Source organism: Bos taurus, chromosome 19 (assembly GCF_002263795.3).
Source record: "Bos taurus isolate L1 Dominette 01449 registration number 42190680 breed Hereford chromosome 19, ARS-UCD2.0, whole genome shotgun sequence".
NCBI classification, from domain to species: domain Eukaryota; kingdom Metazoa; phylum Chordata; class Mammalia; order Artiodactyla; family Bovidae; genus Bos; species Bos taurus.
The window spans coordinates 43,184,095-43,208,418 of record NC_037346.1 but is presented as its reverse complement, the minus strand read 5'-3'; the positions used below and the strand labels follow the sequence as shown (position 1 = coordinate 43,208,418).

At 46.5% G+C, this 24,324-nt stretch overlaps 1 long non-coding RNA gene and 2 other non-coding genes across 3 annotated transcripts; 1 reads left to right on the top strand and 2 right to left on the bottom strand.

Moving 5' to 3' along the window:
• Positions 1-5,107: 5,107 nt before the first annotated feature.
• On the bottom strand, positions 5,108-5,296 carry LOC112442859 (U2 spliceosomal RNA). Its single transcript, XR_003031147.1, has one exon. It is a non-coding gene; the product is annotated as a U2 spliceosomal RNA (small nuclear RNA).
• Positions 5,297-5,389: 93 nt separating this feature from the next.
• On the top strand, positions 5,390-8,317 carry LOC104975091 (uncharacterized). Its single transcript, XR_009491757.1, has 2 exons — positions 5,390-5,763; positions 6,642-8,317. It is a non-coding gene; the product is annotated as an uncharacterized lncRNA (long non-coding RNA).
• Positions 8,318-12,643: 4,326 nt separating this feature from the next.
• On the bottom strand, positions 12,644-12,834 carry LOC112442858 (U2 spliceosomal RNA). The gene has a single exon (XR_003031146.1). It is a non-coding gene; the product is annotated as a U2 spliceosomal RNA (small nuclear RNA).
• Positions 12,835-24,324: the final 11,490 nt, after the last annotated feature.

The window sequence follows — 24,324 nt, the reverse complement described above, 5'->3', positions numbered from 1 at the left end:
ACATGACACTGGCAAATTCCCAAATTTGAGCATGCATCCATTCAAAGCTATGCCCCCCCCAGTGTGGGTCAAACAACATGGGTGACTTGACAGAAATCAATGAAATTAAGAAGCTGAATCAGGGACTTTCTGGTGGTCCAGTGGTTAAGTATTCGCCTCCCTATGCTGGGGACACAGTTTGATTCGTGGTCTGGCCCTAAGATTCCCCCATGCTTCAAGGCAACTAAGTCTGAGTGCTCAGGAGCCTGTGTGCCACAACCAAGACCCGATACAGCCAGATAAGTAAATTCTTTTTTTTTTTCTTCTTTTTTTTAATTAAACCTATAAATTCTCTGGGGATTGGCCCCTATTGTGAACGTTCTAAAGAATCTCTCAGCTTGGATAACTGGCCCACAGCGAGTTCCCTGCAGAGCGTGAGCCTGATTCTCTCCCCTCAACTCACCTCTCTGTCTCTCTCTGGTGGGCTTGTTCCTCCTCCCTCAAAGTTGTTAGCTATTGCTCCCATGACACTGTCACCCTCTTGGGGCTCTGACTGCTGTTTCTTGCTGATCACCTAACAGCCCTCCTGAGGCCAAGGTCTCCCCAAGTGCCCATGTCCTGTGCAGATGGATGCTGGAATCTGTCCCCATGTGGATCTGTCTCCTAAGACATTACAATCTGCTGCAACTGCCTCTTCATAACCTTCTCCACCCTCCAGCCTCCTCCAGCCTCTGCCTTCCCAGCACCAGCTATTAGGCCCTTGTAAAAGCATAAGACAGAGAAGGCAATGGCACCCTACTCCAGTACTCTTGCCTGGAAAATCCCATGGACGGAGGAGCCTGGTGGGCTGCAGTCCATGGGGTCGCTAAGAGTCGGACACGACTGAGCAACTTCACTTTCACTTTCATGCAGTGGAGAAGGAAATGGCAACCCACTCCAGCGTTCTTGCTTGGAGAATCCCAGGGACGGGGGAGCCTGGTGGGCTGCCGTCTATGGGGTCGCACAGAGTCGGACACGACTGAAGTGCCTTAGCAGCAGCAGCAAAAACATAAGAAATGTCACTGAAATCAAATTTCCTACTCAGAAAATGTTCATTTACATTTGATCTTACCTCCACAAAAACCATTTGAAAAGGGTGGCTTTTCCATTCTCAACCTCAAACTGAAGTGAAGGTCCTGTCTGAAAGGATGACTCCAGGGGAATTCCCTGGCAGTTCAGAGGTTAGAACGCCACGCTTTCACTGCCAAGGGCAAGGGCTCAATACCTGGTAGGGGATTTAAGATCCCACAAACTGGGTGGCATGGCCAGAAAAAGAAACAAACAAAAAGACCCCAGAAGGAAAGAAAGGAACCTGTCCAACTTGAGTGAAGTCAGTGAGTGAAGTCGCTCAGTCGTGTCCGACTCTTTGCGACCCCATGGACTATAGCCTAACCAGGTTCCTCCGTCCATGGGATTTTCCAGGCAAGAATACTGGAGTGGGTTGCTGCCGGGGACCAGCCCCGGTGGATCCAGGGAATTCGAAGGGAGACGGCTTTGGTGATCAGGAAACAACAGCTTACTTAAATGTTAAAGATATAAAGAGTGGTTAAATAAGGATAGCTCAGTGAGAAAATTTAGTGGAGAAAAGAGGCTGAATAATTCAGCCAGAAAGTGAGAGAAAGAAAGACATGGGGAGACCAAGCTTCGGTGAACAAGGCCCACACCTTATTTTCCAAAGTAGTTTTTATACCTTAAGTTATGCATAGAGGATAATGGGGAAAGGGGTAGAGTCATGCAGTAAGCCAGGCTTTCTTCCTGCAAACTTATCATATGCAAAAGTTTAGGTGATTTGCATCATCTTCTGGCCCGGAGACCTGTTAACATTTTAAGACCCTTTCTTCAGAAAACTTATTTTTCTCTAAAGGTGATTAGTCAGGCGCCACCCTCCAAAAGCATTAGATAAAGTTGCATTCCTACAGAGCAAAGGTGTGGTGGGCTATAACAACAAAAAGAATTAACTCAAGGGTCCAAGGTTACAAACATTAAAGCTACTACTTACACCAAGTATATTAATCAATACACTGCCAGGGACACAGCAGGTAAGGGATATGGAGACTTAGCAGCAAACATTGGCCCAATAAGTGAAAAACCCTTCACCAATACAATTTCTAATCAATCTTTTAACTGCTCAAAGGAATCTGTATTTAGACAGTTTAGAACATCTCATGCCTCTCACAGTTGGGAGGCTCTGAACATCACATGTGGCTGGAAAAACCTATTCAGGCAGGCTAGAGGACTTCCAAAGGAGTTTGTAGGTTGAAACACTATCACACCCAGGAACTTTATTAACTGGAGCTGTAAGGTAATTCTTTTTTCAGAGAGAGGTAGTGGGGGACAGCCCCCCATAAAGTCAGAGGTGTAGGTGAGACCACAAAGCAGAAAATAGGCAGACTCTGGTTTTGGGGGTAGATGCTTGAGAATTTCAAGGGGGACTCCTGAGGCTCGATCCCGCCTTTGCGTATGCCGAGCCTCCTTCCTCATGACCTTTGCCACGGGCGGAGTTCCTCACGCTGGCTCCCGGCAGGTTGCCATTTCCTTCTCCAGGAGATCTTCCCGAACCAGGGATTGAACCCAGGTTTCATGCATCGTAGGCAGACACTTTACCGTCTAAGCCACCAGGGAAGATCCAACTTGACTCCTCCCCTTTTCTTCAGACTTAGGCAGTGACAGACTCATCCACCAGGGGGCAGCATCTGCTCCTTTTCCGCCCTGGCCTGAACTCTGGGACTTGGTTTTGGATGAGTTGCTTCTGAATGGGCCCCTGGCCAGAGAAAAGGGTCTCTAAGACCCCCTTCCCACAATTTCTCTTTATTTTTTTTTTCACACTCAGACTAATTAGTAGGTTGTGTTTTCCCCATTTTATATATTAATTAATTAATTAATTTATTTATTTATTTATTTTTGACCTTGGGATGTTAGATCCCCAACCAGGGATGTAACTTGTGCCCTGTGCTGTGGAAGAAAAGAATTGTAACCAGTGGACAGCCAGGGAATTCCCTCTTTGTTTTATTCTTGAGGAAGCATAGGTGGGATTCGAAATATGGCTCTTTGTGATTTCCAGTCTGAAGCCGCTCCTGGACCTCCACTCCCCTCCCCATCCCTCTACCTGCAGACTCCTCTCCTCCCTTCAGTTGTGCACTCAGGTACTTGGTTGGGATGCTGTGGAGACAAGGATGTCCTCAGCTGCTTCCCAGGTGAGCTCCACCCATCCTGTACTTTCCCCTATTCCAGAGCCTGGGCTGTTTTGGGGAAAGCGACCTGGAATCATCTAAGGTCCTCATTGCATGCAGAGGAAACCAAGGCTCCCAGGGCGAGGTGGCTTTTCCAAGGCAGTTTACTTGACAGGGCAGGACTCATGATGACTATCAGTCCAGGGTTCAACCCACCAGGCTTTGGTGGGGGTGGGGACAGCCTCTCTCTCCAGTTCCATCCCTCCCATGGCCTCTGACTTTCTCCTCCAAGAACTCTCTCCTCCCCAGTAAAGTCGTGAGGGTTCAGTATTACCAGACCTTTCCTGAACGTGCAGGGTTTTATAGGTATCCCTCCCAACCCCCAAGGTCTCAAGGACCACAGACCAGGAAACTCCCAGTTAAGGCTGGGTGCTTGGTTCCGACACTCAAGGAACTTCTTGAGTATATTTAGTCAATCCATCATGTAGTCATGAAACATGGAAGATGTTCTGATTGCCTACTGTGTGGCCAGCACCGTGCTGGGCATTGCAGAGCTGTGGTTGTGAAGAACCAGCTTCTGGGCTCAGCGCTTAGTCTGGTGGGGATCCAGCTCTGACGAAGAACATCAGTCAGCAACTGGAATCTGACCCAGGACAAGGAGCCAATGGGAGGAACTAGATAGGTGCCAGCTAGTCTGTCCTTCTGTCTGGAATTCTTCCTTGACTCTTGGCCAATTAATCTTGCCTCTGATGTCACCATTGGAGAGGCTTTCATGAGCACCTCTCCCCCATGTAAAATAGCTCTCTCACCAGTCACTCTCCAGCATATTTCCCTGTTTCCCTTCATGGCTTGTATCACTATCTGAAATGAGCCTCTTGAGTCATTGTGTGTCTCTCCCACTTCTTCTTTATAATGTCCATTTCATGAGGGCAGGCACTGAGACCTTCAACCTGACGGGCACTCCATCTGTGAATGCTTAAAGTAAGAATGTTCAAATATTCTCTGTAGCGTATCCTCCAGTGCACTATGTTCTGGGCTGTGATCTTGTGGACAGAAAGGGCTGCAGAGGTGAGGCTGCCAGGAAATAAAATGATCACTAATGGAGGAAGGCTCCCTGGGCCCCAGGCTGGATTTGGAAGTGGGGACTGGAGTTCCCATTTAAAGGAGACTGGACTTGGGTAAGCCCACAACCTGGTGTTGTCCTGACAAACTGGGCCCCTTCCTTCACCCCCAACTTGTCCCACTACCTCCTTCCCATTTGTTCATCAACACCTTTCCTGGCGAAGGCAAAGGATGAAAGGTGGGGTGAGATTGCCAGTTTCAGCACCCTTATCAGATAATCAAATGACAATTTCCTTCTTGGGTGTGAGGCCCAGGAAATGTAGATGTTTTCTGTTGTACAACGATTGTTCACAGCTCATTTCTGCTAATTTCTATCTGGGTGACTTTGGACAAGCTTCTTAATCTTTCTGTTCTTCAGTTTCTTCTTTTAGGAAAAGCACACTTGGGTGGAATCTTGAATTTAAAAAATTCCCAGAGCTGAGAGTCTTCCCCTGGGGACTCCAGCAACCCTGAATCGTTTCAAAGTTCTGTTAGGTGTTGAGAGCAGTGCCTTGTCACTGGATAAAAGAAATAATCCAGTAGTAAAGACAAACAAAACTACTAAGGGAGCTGGAAACAGCCTTATTACAGTGCTTTGAAATATAAAAGAGAAATTTAACATAAAATTGGTGCATGGATATAGTCCTTACAAGAAATAGTACTCCTAATTAAACTGCCCAAACAAGAAAATAGAATAACACACATTTGCAAAACAAAACAGAAAGCCCCATATAGATCTGTACCCAGTAACAAAAAGATGAGGAAGACATTGAAAAAGATGTAACAAGTGTATTGTTCATACTTTCTCGTTTCCCTGAGAGGGGTGCATGATTACTGGAAGTACTGCAAGACAAGGTCTGTCTGTGGAGTGAACAAAGCAAGCTCCTATTCCCACTCCCTACTCCAAAAACCCACTTAATATATTGTCCTCAGATAAAGGGCATATCACATATTAAACTGATAAGAAGATACTACACTTGATCGTAGCCAAGAGGCGGAGAAGCGATGCCATAGGCTCTGTCCTAGCTATCACCGTCCTCCCTTCAGCTCCAGTAAATGCACGGTGAGCACCCCAACCCTCAGTGGACATTTCTGGCTTACTCTCCTATGTCTGTTCCAGAACAGTGAAACTGCACTTGTTCTCTATAACATTCACATCCCTTTTTGCACCCCTGCCCATCTTTCCGCAGAGGAGGGCCCTAATTTACATGCCCCGCCCCTCAGGGGCGTGACCACCACCGTCCAGCTCGGCTCTCGGCACCGTCGGTCCTCCCGGCCCCGGCCGCTCTGCAGAAGCTGCTGTGGCGCTGGAGGTCGCTGTGCTCGCCGCACACTTTCCAGCTCCGGGGAAAACGCAGGAGTTTTGCAGTTGGCCGCCTCAGGGGGTCGATGGAGGGAGCTGCAGCACGAGACCGGCCGGCTTGCTCGCAAAACAAATCCTGGGTCATCATGACTGTGCATTTGGGAAATTAGGGTTTGTCGGGGGCCGCCAGGCAGACAGAGCCCAGAGTTTGAGCAGAGAGAGAATTACGAGGGCGGGGGAGGGGAGAGGCAGGAACCGCCTTGCCTGAGAACGGGTCTCCGTCGCCCTCGTAACGGCTAGGCTCCTTAACTGAGACCCCGGGGTCACCAGGCGGGCGCACTTGTCTTTCCTCCGTTCTCCGCTAAGCCGCTAGAGAGCTGCAGGGTCTGTGAAACTATCACAGTCGCCCCTCCTCCTAACCGACTTTCTGCCGCCGCTGCTGCTGCTAAGTCGCTTCAGTCGTGTCAGACTCTGTGTGTCCCCAGAGACGGCAGCCCACCAGGCTTCCCCGTTCCTGGGATTCTCCGGGCAAGAACACTGGAGTGGGTTGCCATTTCCTTCTCCAATGCATGAAAGTGAAAAGTGAAAGTGAAGTCGCTCAGTCGTGTCCGACTCTAGTGATCCCATGGACTGTAGCCTACCAGGCTCTTCCGTCCATGGGATTTTCCAGGCAAAAGTACTGGAGTGGGATGCCATTGCCTTCTCCGAACTGACTCTCTAATTCAGTCGAAAGAAAGTCGCTCAGTCGTGTCCGACTCTTTGCGACCCCATGGCCTGTAGCCTACCAGGCTCTTCGTCCATGGGATTTTCCAGGCAAGAATACTGGAGTGGGTTGCCATTTCCTTCTCCAAGGGATCTTCCCGACCCAGGGATTGAACCAGGGTCTCCCGCATTGTAGGCAGACGCTTTACCATCTGAGCCACGAACCTGAGGGGAAAGATCCCTGACCTCACGACAGCCACCTGCCAGGCACTGCCCTGCATTCTTTGCTATGATCGAGCCCACTTGGATTGAGGAGGATTGACACTGTTCTCATCTTCATTTCACAGTCGTGATCAACGAGACCAGAGAGGCTGAGAAACTTGAGGATTGACACCGTTATCATCTTCATTTCACAGTCGTGATCAACGAGACCAGAGAGGCTGAGAAACTTGTCCTGGGTCACTCAGCTAGAAGGCAGTTGACCTGCGGAGTTGATCACGGTGTTCCAAGAACTGCCAGGTTCTGAAGCACAGGTCCCGCTCACTGATGGAGTCCAGACCAGTGACTGCACTAGTTGTCTAGAACTTTCATATCCCTTTTTGCACCCCTGCCCATCCTTCCGCAGAGGAGGACCCTACTTTGCATACCCCAGGGGCGTGGTCAGCCCTTCTGGTCAGCCCTTCTAGCTTGGTCCTTGGCACTGTCCTGGCCCCCGTCACTCTGCAGAAACTGCTGTGGCGCCATAGGTCGCTGCGCCTGCCGCACACTTTGCACGAGAAGAGGGGGAAAGCCACAAGAAGAGGAAGGCGACATTGAAGGACAGCAAGGTTGCTGGTGACACACACATGGATTTGCTGGCGCAAGGCCCACAGCTCCATGGTTTTGATAAGAGTGGGTGGCCCCTGGGGTCAAGTCCTCACCTGAGCTTGTCTTGGCTTCTGGCTCTCTGATTCCCTGCCGGCTTGGGTTTTCCCTGTCTCCTGTGGGAGAGGAAGGGTGGGGGGAGTGATCTGTTTCACTTCTTAGGGAACCCTAATAACCTTCTGGACAGATTAGCTCTGAGGTCCCCTCTGGACATGCCTGGCAGGAGTCAGCCCTCAACTAGCAAACACTAGGGATAAAGAGAGTTTTTGCCAGGTATTTGGGAATTGATCCTCAGACAGTTTCATTCCTGCAAGGGAGTGTCTCACATTAAAGTGATTTACATCACCTTCTAGTTCATGCATAGGACCCTTAGGAGCTTGGTTAACTTGAGTTAGTACCCCTTCCCCATCATGCCCTGTTAAAGTATTAGTTGCTCAGTTGTGTCCGACTCTGCAATCCCAGACTGTAGCCTGCCAGGCTCCTCTGTTCATGGGATTCTCCAGGCAAGAACACTAGAGTGGATTCCCATGCCCTCCTCAAGGGGATCTTCCTGACCCAGGGATCAAACCTGGGTCTCCTGCATTGCAGGCAGTTTCTTTACTGTCTGAGCCACCAGGGGAAACCCCACCATTCCCTGTTCTCTGCTCAGACAGAAATTCTACTGCTGGCCCCAGACCTCATCCAGATGCCATGTGCCTTCACTAAGGTATTGTATCCTCAGAGTCCCTGATATCCTTGCCCTGAAGGAGTTAGGAGTAACAGGTCAGGATGGGACTCTAGGATGACCCGCAGAGGTCTCAAGCATTTCCTGTTTCTGCAGCCTGAGGAACCAGGTACCTTGTCAGACTCTTGCATTTTTGCCAAACTCACAGGTTATAGATTATATCTCATTGTTGTTTAAATATGCATTTCTCTCTTTATAGTTGTATGAAAAATCATATTTATTATAACTAATTTTAAAGACTTTATTGAAGGACAGCATACAAAAATGATGTTAAAGTGTAAAACTTGATTAAATTTCACAAAGTAAACACAATTGTAACCATTACTCTGCTTAAGAAAAAGCATTACTATCTCCTAAGAAGATGTTCTTCTGTCCCTTTCTTGTCATGACTCTCTTCTGCCTCTAAACAATGATATTTGTTATCTTTCCCAAGAATTGTGGTTAAATTTGTTTTTATTTTGGGCTGTGCTGGGTCTTCATTGCTGCGTGCGGTCTTTCTCTAGTTGTGCCCAGCGGGGGCTGCTCTCCAGTTGTGGTGCCTGCGACTGTCATCACAGTGGCTGCACTTGCTGCAGCATGCGCACTAGAGGGCAGGCTCAGCAGTTGTGGTGTACGGGCTCAGTTGCCCTGTGGCATGTGGGATCTTCTGGGACCAGGGATTGAACCATTACCACCTTCATTGCAAGGCAGATTCTTAACCACCACCAGGGAAGTTCCAGAACTGTGGGATTTTTTAGCCAAATTTTATTGAGCGGTTTGCTTTTTTCTGATCACATTCTCAGGTCTCTTTGTAGAATACTGAGTTTCACCCTACTTGTGATAGATTTGCAAATATTTTTTTCCCAGTTGCTTTTTAATTGTGTAGATGCGAATTATATAAATGGATATAATATATAAATGTTTATAAACACTTGACTTTCAGAGTCTGAGTTATAGTATGAGTTAGGTCATTGGGGAAGGACTTACTGAGACAGAGTGAGGAATGCAGGAGGTTGACAGTAGGAAAGGTTAATGCTTTGAACAATAAAAGGCAGGAAGCAGGAAAGAAGTTCTGAACCAAGTTGGCAGCTAGCAGAGTCCAGATTTCCACCTCACCCAACCCAACCCAACCCAAGAAATGACTGGGCCCTGTGACTCCATGGAGTTCAGGATTGAGGTCCCCAAGAAGTATGGGGCTCATTGTGTCTTCCGTTGCCTGCCACAGTGGCCCACTGTTCACGTGCCCATTGGGCCAGGCCGGGCATGGCCAGCTACAAATGCTGGTGGAGTTAGTCTGTCTGTTGATTGTCCAGTGCCCTCCTCCTCCTCAATCCTGACAAACCACTTCTTAGATTGGCTGCTGTTGTGGGCCTGACCAAGTTTTCAGTCTTGGAGGCCTGCTATACAGTTTGTGACTCATGGTCTCTGTCCCATGGTAGCCATCTGCCGGGGTCCAGCCCCGGCTGATCCAGGGTATTCGAAGGAGAGACGGCATAGGCGACCTATTTATTTAAATATTTATCAAAGATATAAAGAGTAATAGAATGAGGATAGCTCAGTAGGAAAATTCAGTGGAGAAAAGAGGCTGAGTAGCTTGGTTTACGCGGGAGACCAATAAAACTTCAAGACAAGAAGTTTGCACCACTTACGTAGGCCGCAGGCATCCTTCCGTTCTCCCGAAGGAGAGGAGACACTGAGGCCTCCCCGGTCCGATCTTAGAAGCCCAGGCATAATTAGCAAGCATGGCGGGTTCCGCGCTCCAGATGGAGACTCAACCAGAATTTGGGAGAGAGAGCGACATGGGGAGACCAAGTTTCGGTGAACAAGGCCCACACTTTATTTTCCAAAGTAGTTTTTATACCTTAAGTTATGCATAGAGGATAATGGGGGAAGGGGTAGAGTCATGCAGTAAGCCAGGCTTTCTTCCTGCAAACTTATCATATGCAAAAGTTTAGGTGATTTGCATCATCTTCTGGCCCGGAGGCCTGTTAACAGTTTAAGACCCTTTCTTCAGAAAACTTATTTTTCTCTAAAGGTGATTGGTCAGGAGCCACCCTCCAGAAGCATTAGATAAAGTTGCATTCCTACAGAGCAAAGGTGCAGTGGGCTATAACAAGAAAAAGAATTAACTCAAGGGTCCCAGGTTACAAACATTAAAGCTACTATTTACACCAATTATATTAATCAATACACTGCCAGGGACACAGCAGGTAAGGGATATGGAGACTTAGCAGCAAACATTGGCCCAACAAGTGAAAAACCCTTCACCAATACAATTTCTAATCAATCTTTTAACTGCTCAAAGGAATCTGTATTTAGACAGTTTAGAACATCTCCTGCCTCTCACAGCTGGGAGGCTCTGAGCAATCACATGTGGCCGGAAAAACCTATTCAGGCAGGCTAGAGGATTTCCAAAGGAGTTTGTAGGTTGAAACACTGTCACACCCAGGAATTATTAACTGGAGCTGTAAGCTAACTCTTTTTTCAGAGAGGTAGTGGGGGACAGCCCCCCGTAAAGTCAGAGGTGTAGGTGAAAGCACAAAGCAGAAAGTAGGCAGACTCTGGTTTTGGGGTAAATGCTCAAGAATTTCCAGGGGGACTCCTGAGGCTCGATCCCGCCTTTGCGTATGCCGAGCCTCCTTCCTCATGACCTTTGTCATGGGTGGAGCTCCTCACGCTGGCTCCCGGCAGTGATAGAATTCCAGTTGAGCTATTCCAGATCCTGAAAGATGATGCTGTGGAAAGTGCTGCACTCAATATGCAATATGCCAGCTCCGGGCAGCCATCTGTCTCTACAAATGCCTAGTAGTTTGCCAGAAGCTGCTTTTGGGAACATGGACAAGCCTCTGTTGCTGTGAGTGTTGTGTCCTGGCTCTAGAGCCCTGAGGCCTTGCATTGCGATCCCCACTTTAGCTTACCACCAAGTCCCTCACTTCCCTTCACTCACCTGCCCGTCTCTAAGATAATAGGGTCTGCCGCGTCTGCTGAGCTGAGTAGCGGGCTTGCCTCACCTCACTTGCTAGCTTTGCACCCCTTTCTGGCCCAGGCCCAGCTCCAAGCCAAACGTGTTTTGGGTCACCTGGCTTTATGAGCCCAGGCAGGACTTTTTTGTGTAGAATGTGTTTGAAGTTTCCAGAACTCAGAGGCCCAACTAGGCCCTGTGCTCTCTTCTCTGTGGTCACTGTTGAAAGAGGAAACAATTTACCTCTCCTTTGAGAAAGGCTGGGCTGGATGAAGCACAACCTGGAATCAAGATTGCCAGGAGAAATATTGATAACCTCAGATATGCAGATGACACCACCCTTATGGCAGAAAGTGAAGAAGAACTAAAGAGCCTCTTGATGAAAGTGAAAGAGGAGAGTGAAAAAGTTGGCTTAAAGCTCAACATTCAGAAAACGAAGATCATGGCATCTGGTCCCATCACTTCATGGCAAATAGATGGGGAAACAGTGGAAACAGTGGCTGACTTTATTTTTCTGGGCTCCAGAATCACTGCAGATGGTGATTGCAGCCATGAAATTAAAAGACGCTTACTCCTTGGAAGGAGTTATGACCAACCTAGACAGCATATTAAAAAGTAGAGACATTACTTTGTCAACAAAGGTCCGTCTAGTCAAGGCTGTGGTTTTTCCGTAGTCATGTATGAATGCGAGAGTTGGACTATAAAGAAAACTGAGAGCCGAAGAATTGATGCTTTTGAACTGTGGTGTTGGAGAAGACTCTTGAGAGTCCCTTGGACTGCAAGGAGATCCAACCAGTCCATCCTAAAGGAGATCAGTCCTGGGTGTTCATTGGAAGGACTGATGTTGAAGCTGAAACTCCAATACTTTGGCCATCTGATGCGAAGTTGACACATTTGAAAAGAACCTGATGCTGGGAAAGATTGAAGGCGGGAAGAGAAAGGGATGACAGAGGATGAAATGGTTGGATGGCATCACCAAGTCAATGGACATGAGTTTGGGTAAACTCCGGGCGTTGGTAATGGACAGGGAGGCTTGTATGCTGCAGTTCATGGGGTCGCAAAGAGTTGGAAGGCCTGGTATGCTGCGGTTCATGGGGTCACAAAGAGTCAGACACAACTGAGCGACTGAACTGAACTGAGCTAGGAGAGTGTTGCAGCTGGTGCTCCACAGTAGGAACCCCTAAACATTGCAGCCTTTCTTGTTTTACTGTAGTATCACTTCTCTTCTCACTAAGTTCACTGTGCTTTGTCAGATTTCTGGTGTGCCAGCACCTTTCCACTTTTTTTTTTCAAGAGTTCATATCATGGAAAACGAGTCAATATGATATGTTACACTGCAGCCTGGACAATAAAAAATTACAAAAGTTCTGTGGAATAAAAGTCTAAAATAGAAAAACTGTTAGTTCATGTTTCAACCTTCTAAAAAAATAAATAAAAACCAACATTCAAAGTGTTAGTTTGCCACTACAATTTTTTTGAAGTATGATGAAGCCTGAAACTATTTACAAGGACGTAGTTTTAACAGGACTAACATTTAACTCCAAGGTCTCCTAAGTACTGAAAAGTGAAAGTGAAGTTGCTCAGTCGAATCCACTCTGCGACCCCGTGGACTGTAGCTTACAAGGCTCCTCAGTCCATGGGGTTTTCTAGGTAGTAGTACTGGAGTGGATTGCCATTTCCTTCTCCAGGGGATCTTCCCAAACCAGGGATTGAACCTGGGTCTCCCGCATTGTAGACAGATACTTTACCCTCTGAACCACCAGGGAAGTACTTTTTGGTCCCGTTTAAATCTAACTTTTATTACCAAAGATATTTCCCTGAGGAGGTGCACCGTTTCTGGAAGTACTACAGTACCAAGTCAGTGCGTGGAGTGGACAGAGCGAGCTCCTATTCCAACTCCCTGCTCCAAAAGTCCACTAAATATACTGTCCTCGGATAGAGAACGTATCAGACATTAAACTTATAAGAACAGATACTACACTTGATACTAGCCAAAAGGCCCAGAACCGATACCCTGTCACTGTCTGTCGCTGTCTGTCGCTGTCACCGTCCTGCTGCCGTGCATATTACAATCAGTGTGACCGGGTCCCCGCTCACTCCAGGTCTCCCTTCCTTTGCTTCGTGGACACTACTGTGAATGGTGCTGTACTGGACTCTCGTGCAAATTTTTTATTCTCTACATTGTAGGAGAGAATTTATAACCTGCTGTAACTTTGTCATTCCCTGACAGAGGCGCCATTTCTAATTTGCATGCCCCGCCCTTTCTGTGAGGGTGGGTGTAGCCTTTCGGGTTGACAGCCAGCTTTTCTGCATGGTTTCTGCGCGCATGAGCGGAAGCTGGGCCGGGGCGGAGCTCTTCCTTGGCACTGGCTCATGGGGAAAGGCAGGATTTGGAGATGTTGGGGTTGGGCGAACCGAGTAGGGGCTCTGTGTAATTGACCAGCCGACTGGTCCGAGTACGAAAAAAGTCATCTGGTCTTCACTGTGAAAACAACAGGGTCCCACGGGTTGGCTCTGTCCAGCCATAAACCACTCGGAGGCTGGGACTCTGGGAGTGTCTGTCTACTGTCGCCTACCAGGGGCTATCCAGAGAACTTGAGACCTGAGATCTGGCCCTCTGAGTACTGCTGCCCTGTTGTCAGAATCCCCACCCTGCCCCGGCTGCAGGCCCCTAGGGCAAACCCCTTAACCTCCAGAGCTCTAATTCCCCAGAGAGGTGGAAACCTTAAAGCCTATCTTGTGGGGTTGTTGTTGTTCAGTCGCTCAGTCGTGTCCAACTCTTTGCGACCCCATGGACTGCAGTACGCCAGGCTTCCCTGGCCTTCACCATCTCCCGGAGCTTGCCCAGATGCATGTCCATTGAGTCGGTGATGCCATCCAACCATCTCATCCTATGTCGTCACCTTCTTCTGCCTTCACTCTTTCCCAGCATCAGGTTCTTTTCTAATGAGTTGGCTCCTTACATCAGGTGGCCAAAGTATCGGAGCTTCAGTATCAGTCCTTCCAATGAATATTCAGGATTGATTTCCTTTAGTATTGACTGGTTTTGATCTCTTTGCAGTCCAAGGGACTCCCAAGAGTCTTCTCCAACACCACAGTACAAAAACATCAATTCTTTGGCGGTCAGCCATCTTTATGGTCCAACTTGCACATCCATACATGACTACTGGAAAAAGCGTAGCTTTGATGAGATGGACCTTTGTTGGCAAAGTAATGTCTCTGCTTTTTAATACACTGTCTAGGTTTGTCATAGCTTTTCTTCCAAGGAGCAAGTGTCTTTTAATTTCATGGCTGCAGTCACTATCTGTGGTGATTTTGGAGCCCAAGAAAAGTCTGTCACTGTTTCCACTGTTTCTCCACCTATTTGCCATGAAATGATGGGACCAGACGCTATTGATCTTAGATTTTTGAATGCTGAGTTTTAAGCTAGTGTTTTCACTCTCCTCTTTCACCTTCATCAAGCGACTCTTTAGTTCCTCTTCATTTTCTGCCATCAGAGTAGTGTCACCTGTTTATCTTAAGTTATTGATGTTTCTCCTGGCAATCTTGAATCTAACTTGAGGGCATACAAAGGGAGCTAAGGAGGCGACCTTGGTTTAGTAATCTAGAATGTGGATCCTGGTGTCCAATCAATGAGGTTCCAATGAAGGGGGCATAGCTGTGACACTGAAATAACTGAGCAACTGTATCTCAGAGAGACAATGCAATAAGAAACATTGTTTGGGCCAAGGTTTGCACTGTTTTCCTTATATCAGACTTTCAAAGTTTACCTACAGATGGATTGGTTGAGACAGGTTAAGCAGCTCTGCCTAAGACCACACAGGGGAAGAGGACAAATCCATCTGAAGCCAAGAGTATGGGACCTAGAAAAGGGCAAACAAAGAGCCATTCTTGTGTGTCCAGCCCAGTATAAGAGTAAGTGTTGCTCAGCCTGACACACAGGTCTTCTGTAGAGAGATAAGAACAAGCTGTCTGGTGCAGCAGTTAAGAGCAGAGACTTGGAACACTTGGCCTCTAATCCCTGTTTACCTGTTAATCACATGGCCTAGTCATGACTTGACCTCCTCTCTTAACCCTCTGTCTTCAATATATTATCTGTAAATTGGAGATAATGAGATGAGAAATTACTAGACATAATCTTAGGAATTATGAGACATGCCTGGCATATAGTTAACATGTAAGAACAAGCATTAGGGAAAATATCTCAGGCAAGTCACTTCTCTGTAGCTTAGCCTCTTCATCTAGAAAATGAGAATATTAACATGTAATCCTGTGCTTAATCTTCCCTCACTCACCCAGGGCCCCTACTCTCCCTTACCTGGTTTTATTTTACTCCATAGCATGTATCACCTGACATTTTATACATTTATATGTTGCTTTTAGCCTAATAGTATGTAAGCTGCAGAACAGAGACCTTTGTCTGTTTTATCCACATTTATATCCTCAATCTTTAGAATAAGGTCTGGCATATACTAGGCACTTAGTATATTTTGCCTAAGTAAATAAATGCATAAATATTAAATAATGCAATTTGTACAAATAGAAAGAGATCAGCGAACCTCCCAGCTTGTAGTAATTATTATGATATTGTGTTTCACTACACTTCTGCTTGCTTCCATGTTTATCAGGCCATCTTGTGTTCACTAGTTAAGATTCCTATGTATTTTGATCTTTGGAATGGAGTGCCTTGGGTTGAAGACATGCATGGTCTGTGATTGCAAAGGAGTATCTCCCTTTATAAATGAATGAGCCTTCTGGTTCATGCACCACCTTCTCCTGAGTTTGGTTAATGTGAGTCAGTGCCCCTCAGCCAGATCACATCCATGTGTACAGACCAAAGTGCCTATAAAAATTCAGGCAACATCGGGGGTGTGGCTGACTGGCAAACCTTTGTCCAAGTGTCCTCCAGTCTCACTATGGACCCAGTTATCATTGATGCCAGGGAGTTGAAAATGGTAAACGAGAACAGAGACTGGAAGAGCACAGGCAGACTTCTCAACCAGTGCCTGTTTCCCACAGCCTTGCCCAACCATGTTATCAAACTTTTGCATACTATCCAATGTTACCTCTTACTGTGAGCAAGGTTGTACAATTTTTCGTTTGCTTGAGATTCATTATTATTTTCTGTGAATTGAGTGTTCATATCCTTTGCCCACTATCCTTTGAATTGTTGATATTTTTGCATTTCCATCTCTAACCTACTTCACAGATATAGATCTGGCTTTATTTTTTCTGGATGGCTACCCAGTTGTCCCAACATCATATATAAAATAGTCCATCTCCTCATCAGTTTCAGATGCCGTCTTTTTTTTTTTTTTTGTCTTTTGGCCATGCCCCATGGCATGAGGGAATCTTAGTTCCCTGATAAGGGATTGAATCCATGCCCCCTGAATTGGAAGCTCGGAATCTTAACCAGTGGACTGCCACAGAAATCCCTCAGATGCCACCTTTATCATATTAAAAAGTCTATATGTGATACTTCCCTGGCAGTCCAGTGGTTTAGAACCTCCCTTCCAATGCAGGGAACAGGGATTCAGTTCCTGGTCAGAGAACTAAGAGCCCATATGTTATGGGGCAATTAAGCCTCTGCACCACAACGAAGACTCAGAGCAGCAAAAAAAAAAAAAAAGTCTGTATGTGTCTATTTCTGGACTTCTCTTTAAAAAAGAAAAAAAAAAAAACTTTGTGATATCCTGTTTTTAAGATTCTTGGTTGAACTGATTCTTCGGTATCACACCTACTCTGTGCATGCCACTGTGTGGGTCCTGGGATCACACAGGTGAATATGATCTTTCTCCTGTGGTCAGCAAGGGGCACCTGCCCATGTTCTGCCATTCCTCCTCTGGCTGCCACGCCACCACGTCCACTGCTCTTTGCTGCCATGGAAGCCTGTGACAATCAGATAAGTCTGCCCACGCCAAGGCAGCCAACTCTGAGTGCTTCTGAGTGTTCCATTCCTGGGCATCAGAAGTCTGCCTGGCCCCTGCCAGCTGGGGAAGACACCTCTTCAAGTCCAGGCTCACTGTGTCTGTTTTTCCTGGCCCTGCAGCAGCCCTGCCTTCACCTCAATTTTGACCCGGTCCTTTTGGATGGCTCCATCAGGTTCTTTTCATCACTTGTCAGCTTCCACAACTAGTTGAAGAGACCTGGAGGGAAATACCATCTTGTTTTCTCCTGATCTTCTCTCCCTTCTGTCTGGCCCTATCCTCTTACCCTCAGTTCTCCCCCTCCTTCTCCTTTTTCCCAGTCATAGAACAAAAAGCTTTCACTTTTATGACTCACAATAGAACTGGATCTGTCTGTCTTTGCAGTGGGAAAAGGAGATTGTTTTTCCCAGCAACATGATCAGGGTGTGCATGGGCCAGCAGAATGTCTGCTCCTCACCCCACATCCTGAATGTGCTGGGGATCCTGCACACAATAAGTGTTTGTGTACTAGAGAGCCAGTTTCCTGTCCAACTAGACTGGATCCATAAAACTTGGGCTCAACCAAGAGCTGGGCTTTTCAAAACTTGCCTGGCATTATTGAGCCTCAGTGAGTATTTCCAAATACCCACATTTCCTTTTTGTCTTTCAGCAGCCCCAAACAGAAGGTGTCACACTCAATAATGATGCCTAATTTCCTCCATTCCAAGATGCACATCCATCTTTTTTTTTTTTTTTTAAGAATAGTTTCATTTATTATTTTTGGCTGTGCTGGATCTTTGTTGATGCTCAAGTTTTCTCTAGTTGCAGAGAACTGGGCTACTCTCTAGTTGTGGTGTGTGAGCTTCTCATTGCGGTGATTTTCATTGTTGCGGAACTCAGGCTCTAGGCGTGAGGAAGTCAATAGTCACGGCTCCTGGGCTCCAGAGCACAAGCTCAGTAGTTGTGGCACACAGGCTGAGTTGCTCCACGGCATGTGGGATCTATCCGAATCAGGGTTTGAACCTGTGTCTCCTGCATTGGCGCGTGGATACTTTACCACAGAGCTACCAGAGAAGCCCTATTTTTCACATATTTGTATCTCAGAAACCAGGTTGCACCTTACATTTGATGCCAGGAGAAAGCACTGCCAGTGTTTACATTGCAGCATGTCTAGAGAAAATAAGGGCACCTCTCATGAATGATGACATCTTCAATTCGTGAAATACTATAATAAAAAAAAGCCTCTGTTTATTGTGTCACATGGATTATTTCCTTTAGTCATCACAACCCCTCTAGGATAGAGATATTATTACCTCTACCCTGCAGGAGAGGAAACTGATCAGAGCAGTGAAAGCGAAAGTCACTCAGTTGTGTCCAACTCTTTGTGACCCCCATGGACTACACAGTCCATGGAATTCTTCAGGCCAGAAGACTGAAGTGGGTAGCCTTTCCCTTTGGGTAGCCTTTCACTTCTCCAGGGGATCTTCCCAACCCAAGAATTGAACTGGGGTCTCCTGCATTGCAGGCAGATTCTTTACTAACTGAGCTGTCAAGGAAACCCTGATCCCAGGAAGCCCTGAGTAGAGCAGTAGAGCAGCTAGATCATGTTCCCACACCTAATAAATAATGCAGCTCTATTTCACAAGATTTACCTGGTCCACACATCTAACTATACTTTGTTCCTTCCACAACTAAAGATTATGTGTCTTGCACACTAAAAAGCTTTATTAAAAGATGAGAATGTCCAAGTGACTACAATCAGGTAGCAGCACAAGAAAGTTCCCCAAGGACCAATACGAGTTAAAATCCAGATTGGATGGGGTGAAGTGGGACGTGGAATGGAATCTAGAGCTGGAAGGAGCTCTGAGGTCAGAGATGGGGTTGGGAGAGGCAGGGTGTACAGAAGCAGGAGAGAGGCTCCGAAAGGGATGAGGAGGGAAGGGGCACAGTCTTGGCAGACTGAAAATCCTTCCTCTGGCAGGAGGACAGGCTCAGAGGGTCGAAAACAGTTCCCCTAATTCAGCCCAACCCACCTCCCCAACCCTGAGCATCTTTGCATTTGAACCCTATTCTTTCTAGGGTCTGTCCAACCCTTTGCAGCCCCATAGACTGTAGCCCACCAGGCTCCTCTGTCCATGGAATTTCCTAGGCAAGAATACTGGAGTGGGTTGCCATGGGATCTTCCTGACCAAGGGATCAAGCCTGCATCTCCTGCATTGGTAGGTAGATTCTTTAACACTGAGCCACCTGGGAAGCCCTCTTTCTAGGGTAGGAAGAGAGGAAGAGGGAGAAACAAAGGGATACAAACAGAAACCCACAACCTCTTTTGCCCATTTAATTATTGAGACAGTTAAGTGCCTTTCTCTTCCTCTTCTAATAGTTATTTTCCACCTAAATGTCTGTAGAATTAGTTTATAATAAGATATACGTGTTGTGAAAATAAATGTCCAGTGACAAGCCTCAGATTTACATTTTGTGTCTGGAAAACTTTGCGTATCTATTGTTGCATATAACACCCCTGGGTGCTAGGAGGAGAAGGGAATAGCACCTCTTTTAAAAAGGAATAAAAAGGGACTTTTCTGGTGGTCCAGTGGTTAAGAATTCGCCTTCCGATATAGGGGAGTGGATTCAAACCCTAATTGGGGAACTAAGATCCCACAGGACTTCCCAAGTGGTGCAAGAGGTAAAGAACCCACCTGGCAATGCAAGAGACATGAGAGACTTGGGTTTGATCCCTGGGTTGGGAAGATCCTATGGAGGAGGAAATGGCAACCCTCTCCAGTATTCAGGCTTTCCTGGTGGCTCAGACGGTAAAGAATCCACCTGAAATGTGGGAGACCTGGGTTCAATTCTTGGGTTGGGAAGATCCCCTAAAGCAGGGCAAGGCAACCCACTCCAGTATTCTTGCCTGGAGGATCCCCATGGACAGAGCAGCCCGGGGAAACTACATGCTATGGCTGCTGAGCCCTCCATGCTCTGGAGCCCTTGTGCCCCAACAAAGATCCTGTGTACTGCAACTAAAACCCAATGTAGGGCTTCTTTGGTGACTCAGAGGTAAAGAATCTGCCTGCAAATGCAGGAGACATGGGTTGGATTTCTGATCCAGGAAGATCCCACATGCCTTGGAGCAACTAAGCTCATGGGCCACAACTATTGAGCCTGTGCTCTAGAGCCCAGGAGCTGTAACTACTGAGCCCACTCACAGCAACTACTGAAGCCCAAGTGCCCTGGAGTCCTTGCTTGGCAACTTCTCTCCTTGCAGTGAGAAGCTGGAGCAGCAACGAAGACCCGACACAGCCAAAATTTAAAAAATAAAATAAAGATCCAACACGGCCAAATAAATAAATATTCAACTCTTTCTGACCCCATGGATTGTAGCCTATCAGACTCCTTCATCTATGGGATTTTCCAGGCAAGAGTACTGGAGTGGGTTGCCATTTCCTTCTCCAGATCTTCCCAACCCAGGGATTGAACCCGGGTCTCCCGCATTGTAGGCAGATGCTTTACCGTCTGAGCCACCAGGGAAATCCAAATAAATATTACAAAAAATTTAAATAGGAAAAGAGAGATGTAACAAGATTCACAGACCCACCGGCTCCTCAACAGAACTGGGGCAACCCTATCAGCCAGCCATAGCCAGGTCCCCCCATTGATGGCAGACACTTCCCACACATCCCATGGTGTCTTCCAACGACCTTCAGAGGAGAGGCTCAGAGATGCTGAGTGATCGGCCTAAGTTCTCCTAGCTAATAGGTGACACAGCCAGGATTCAACCAAAGTCAGTCTAACTCCAGAACCCTATGTGAGTACAGTATACCAGCTGCCTGAATTGACAGACTCTCTATGAACCTGTTCTCTGGTTCAAGGGCTATATCCTGCACCCTCCCTCCACCAGCGCAGTGTTACAGGGTGAGGCTGGGTTCAAAGCCCCTTTTTCACCCACATCCCTCCCTTGTTTCCAGCTGCAATCAGCCTCTGCTGTTTCTAGAAAAATTTATATCAGTGCAGAAAGACCAATAATCTACTTGATGAAATGACCCACTGTTCTAGCCTCTCCACCTACTGGGAACTCAAGGAGTTCAAAATGAATCTCCTCAGAATGTGTCACTAATACGTGGGGTGATTCGAGCTCAAGGCAGTGGAGGATCCAAAGACCCAGGAAGAGCTTTTTATCTCTCACTCAATTGCCTAAAAGAATTTAGACAGGGGGCTTGTCTCAGAGAGAGTTATTATCAGAGAGAACTTTTATCTGAGAGACTCATCTGCACAGCAGGGCAAACAACTCATTACCAAATACATGATCTCTTTTTGTCCTGTGATTTACCCTTCTCTGTTTTTTTTTTTTTTTTTAATTTGGTTGTGCCGGGTCTTAGCTGTGGCACACGGGCACATGAACTCAAGTTATGGCATTCGAATGCCTAAGTTGCAGCATGCGGGATCTAGTTCCCTGACCAGGGATTGAACCTGGCCCCCTGCATTGGGAACATGGCGTCTTAGCCACTGGACCACCAGAGAAGTACCCCTTCCTCAGTTTTGAAGCCCTAAACTCTTATCCCATTCCTTAGCTCAGAATGGCATATTAGCCTCAACGTCCTTGGGTCTCATATTCTTTTAAAGAAATGTTTATTTTATTTTTATTTTTGGCTGAATCAGGTCTTACCTGCAAAGCTTGGGCTTCTCTCTAGTTGAGGTACCTGGGCTTAGTTGCCCTGGGGCATGTGGGATCTTAGTTCCCCTACCAGGGATGAAACCCGAATTGCCTGCATTGGAAGGCAGATTCTTCACCACTAGACCACAAGGGGAAGTCCCAGGCCCTTATATTCTTATGGGATCCCTGAATATATGTAATTACACTTGTTTTGCTCCTGTTCATCTGTCTTAGGAGTTTCCCAGGGGACTTAGTGGTAAAGAATCTGCCTGCCAACAGAGGAGACGCAGGAGACATGGGTTCAATCCCTGGATTGGGAGGATCCCCTGGAGGAGGAAATGGCAACCCACTCCAGTATTCTTGCCTGGGAAATTCCATGGACAAAGGAGTCTGGGCAGGCTGCAGTCCATGGAGCTGCAAAGAGTTGGACACAACTGAGTGCCTGAACATGCATGCATGCAATCTGTCTTGTGTCCATTTGATTATTAGACCAGCCAAAGAACCTAGAAGCCCAGAGAATGAATTTTTCCTCCTCAACAGGATGCAAATTAGGTAGAATAATAAAGAATCCTAACCTGTAGCTCAGCAGTTTTAATCTTCATTGCATATATTTCTCATCTATTAATCCATTTTGTCCTGTGTGAACCCTGTGACATCACTAGGTCAACACCAAAATCAGATTGATTACACTCTTTGCAGCCAAAGATGGAGAAGCTCTATACAATCAGCAAAAACAAGGCCAGCAGCTGACTGTGGCTCAGATCTTGAATTCCTTATTGCCAAATTCAGACTTATATTGAAGAAAGTGGGGGAAACCACTAGACCAGTCAGGTATGACCTAAATCAAATCCCTTATGACTATACAGCGGAAGTGAGAAATAGATTTAAGGCACTAGATCTGATAGACAGAGTGCCTGATGAACTATGGACAGAGGTTCGTGACATTGTATAGGAGACAGGAATCAAGACTATCCCCAAGAAAAAGAAATGCAAAAAAGCAAAATGGCTGTCTGAGGAGGCCTTACAAATAGCTGTGAAAAGAAGAGAAGTGAAAATCAAAGGAGAAAAGGAAAGATATACCCATTTGAATGCAGAGTTCCAAAGAATAGCATGGAGAGATAAGAAAGTCTTCCTCAGCGATCAATGCAAAGAAATAGAGGAAAACAACAGAATGGGAAAGACTAGAGATCTCTTCAAGAAAATCAGAGATACCAAGATGGGCTCAATAAAGGACAGAAATGGTATGGACCCAACAGAAGCAGAAGTTATTAAGAAGAACTGGCAAGAATACACAGAACTGTACAAAAAAGATCTTCACGACCCAGATAATCACGATGGTGTGATCACTCACACTCATCTAGAGCCAGACATCCTGGAATGTGAAGTCAAGTGGGCTTTAGGAAGCATCACTATGAACAAAGCTAGTGGAAGTGATGAAATTCCAGTTGAGCGATTTCAAATCCTGAAAGATGATGCTGTGAAAGTGCTGCACTCAATATGTCAGCAAATTTGGAAAACTCAGCAGTGGCCACAGGACTGGAAAAGGTCAGTTTTCATTCCAATCCCAAAGAAAGGCAATGCCAAAGAATGCTCCAACTACTGCACAATTGCACTCATCTCACACGCTAGTAAACTAATGCTCAAAATTCTCCAAGCCAGGCTACAGCAATACATGAACTATGAACTTCCTGATGTTCAAGCTGGTTTTAGAAAAGGCAGAGGAACCAGAGATCAAATTGCCAACATCCGTTGGATCATCAAAAAAGCAAGAGAGTTCCAGAAATATATCTATTTCTGCTTTATTGACTATGCCAAAGCCTTTGACCTTGTGGATCACAATAAGCTGTGGAAAATTCTGAAAGAGATGGGAATACCAGACCACCTGATCTGCCTCTTGAGAAACCTGTATGCAGGTCAGGAAGCAACAGTTAAAACTGGATATGGAACAACAGACCGGTTCCAAAAAGGAAAAGGAGTTCGTCAAGGCTGTATATTGTCACCCTGCTTATTTAACTTATATGCAGAGTACATCATAAGAAATGCTGGGCTGGAGGAAGCACATGCAGGAATCAAAATTGCTGGGAGAATTATCAATAACCTCAGATATGCAGATGATACCACCAGTATGGCAGAGAGTGAAGAAGAACTAAAGAGCCTCTCGATGAAAGTGAAAGAGGAGAGTGAAAAACTTGGCTTAAAGCTCAACATTCAGAAAACTAAGATCACGGCATCCGGTCCCATCACTTCATGGCAAATAGATGGGGAAACAGTGGGAACAGTGGCAGACTTTATTTTTTGGGGCTCCAAAATCAGTGCAGATGGTGATTGCAGCCATGAACTTAAAATATGCTTATTCCTTGGAAGGAAAGTTATGACCAACCTAGACAGCATATTGAAAAGCAGAGACATTACTTTGCCACCAAAGTCCATCTAGTCAAGGCTATGGTTTTTCCAGTGGTCATGTATGGATATGAGAGTTGGACTATAAAGAAAGCTGAGTGCCGAAGAATTGATGGTTTTGAACTGTGGTGTTAGCGAAGACCCTTGAGAGTCCCTTGGACTGCAAGGAGATCCAACCAGTCCATCCTAAAGCAGATCAGTCCTGGGGGTTCATTGGAAGGACTGATGTTGAAGCTGAAACTCCAATACTTTGGCCACCTGATGCAAAGAACTGACTCACTGGAAAAGACCCTGATGCTGGGAAAGATTGAGGGCAGGAGGAGAAGGGGACGACAGAGGATGAGATGGTTGGATGGCATCACCGACTCAATGGACATGGGTTTGGGTGGACTCTGGAAGTTGGTGATGGTCAGGGAGGCCTGGCATGCTGTGGTTCATGGGGTCGCAAAGAGTCAGACATGACTGAGCGACTGAACTGAACCGAACTGAACCCTGTGAGGACAGTAACAAGTATTAACTTTCTGGTTTTCCAGGTGAGGAAATGGAG